We start from the raw sequence: 1,990 nt of genomic DNA, 5'->3' as shown, positions 1-1,990 counted from the left end.
AATACAGGGGGAGTGTGCACACTGGTGGCCTGTCTGCTGACAGTAATACAGGGGGAGTGTGCACACTGGTGGCCTGTCTGCTGACTGTAATACAGGGGGAATGTGCACACTGGTGGCCTGTCTGCTGACTGTAATACAGGGGGAGTGTGCACACTGGTGGCCTGTCTGCTGACTGTAATACAGGGGAGTGTGCACACTGGTGGCCTGTCTGCTGACTGTAATACAGGGGGAGTGTGCACACTGGTGGCTTGTCTGCTGACTAATACAGGGGGAGTGTGCACACTGGTGGCCTGTCTGCTGACTGTAATACAGGGGGAGTGTGCACACTGGTGGCCTGTCTGCTGACTGTAATACAGGGGGGAGTGTGCACACTGGTGGCCTGTCTGCTGACTGTAATACAGGGGGAGTGTGCACACTGGTGACCTGTCTGCTGACTGTAATACAGGGGGAGTGTGCACACTGGTGGCCTGTCTGCTGACTGTAATACAGGGGGAGTGTGCACACTGGTGGCCTGTCTGCTGACTGTAATACAGGGGGAGTGTGCACACTGGTGGCCTGTCTGCTGACTGTAATACAGGGGGAGTGTGCACACTGGTGGCCTGTCTGCTGACTGTAATACAGGGGGAGTGTGCACACTGGTGGCCTGTCTGCTGACTGTAATACAGGGGGAGTGTGCACACTTGAGCTTGGTCTGCGGACCGATGCCCGATCTGCTGCTGCTGATTATAATACAGGAGGAATGTGGGCACTGGTGCCTCGTCTGCAGTGTAGGGGGGGCGGGGTGTATTATTGGATACTAGTGGAGAATATCCCATTTGGTTCCGGTTATTGTGCTATAGGAGGAGTAGGCTCTTATATGCGGTTTGGTTGCTGCTATTGTTCTATAGGAAGAGTGCGGTTTGGTTGCTGCTATTGTTCTATAGGAAGAGTACCCCCTGATGTCCGATTTGGTTCCGGTTATTATGCTATGAGGCTTATTCTCTCCAAAAAAGTAAGATGGGCAGCACTCTGCGGTGTGAGAAGTTTTAATGTTGCTTCATGCAAACAGGTGAGACAACATAGGGGAGGTGAGGGGAGGAGGCACAGAGGATGACGGTACCGTTTCGCACCTCTAGGGGTGCTTTCACGGGTCCACCATAGTCCTCCTCCATACAGGTGGAGTAGGCTCTGATGTCTGGTTTGGTACCGGCTATAATACAGGAGGAGTAGGCTCTGATGTGTGGTTTGGTTCGGTTATTATGCTGCAGGAGGAGTAGGCTCTGATGTCCGGTTTGGTTCCGTCTGTAATACAGGAGGAGTAGGCTCTGATGTCCGGTTTGGTTCCGTCTGTAATTCAGGAGGAGTAGGCTCTGATGTCCGGTTTGGTTCCGTCTGTAATACAGGAGGAGTAGGCTCTGATGTCCGGTTTGGTTCCGTCTGTAATACAGGAGGAGTAGGCTCTGATGTCCGGTTTGGTTCCGTCTGTAATACAGGAGGAGTAGGCTCTGATGTCCGGTTTGGTTCCGTCTGTAATTCAGGAGGAGTAGGCTCTGATGTCCGGTTTGGTTCCGTCTGTAATTCAGGAGGAGTAGGCTCTGATGTCCGGTTTGGTTCCGTCTGTAATACAGGAGGAGTAGGCTCTGATGTCCGGTTTGGTTCCGTCTGTAATACAGGAGGAGTAGGCTCTGATGTCCGGTTTGGTTCCGTCTGTAATACAGGAGGAGTAGGCTCTGATGTCCGGTTTGGTTCCGTCTGTAATACAGGAGGAGTAGGCTCTGATGTCCGGTTTGGTTCCGTCTGTAATACAGGAGGAGTAGGCTCTGATGTGTGGTTTGGTTCTTGTTGTCCTACAGGAGGAGTGGGCTCTGGGCTGAGAAATACTATGGCCGTAATATTCTAAAAGTTCATCACTTATGTAATCACACATGTGAATGAACATGCTTAATCCAAGGTGTCCACAATAATAGTCTTTTTTTTTTATTGTTGCTTTCTGTATGTCATTTAGGTTCCA

The sequence above is a fragment of the Anomaloglossus baeobatrachus genome, unplaced genomic scaffold, assembly GCF_048569485.1.
Source record: "Anomaloglossus baeobatrachus isolate aAnoBae1 unplaced genomic scaffold, aAnoBae1.hap1 Scaffold_757, whole genome shotgun sequence".
Taxonomy (NCBI): Eukaryota; Metazoa; Chordata; class Amphibia; order Anura; family Aromobatidae; genus Anomaloglossus; species Anomaloglossus baeobatrachus.
Note: the sequence above shows the minus strand (reverse complement) of the source record.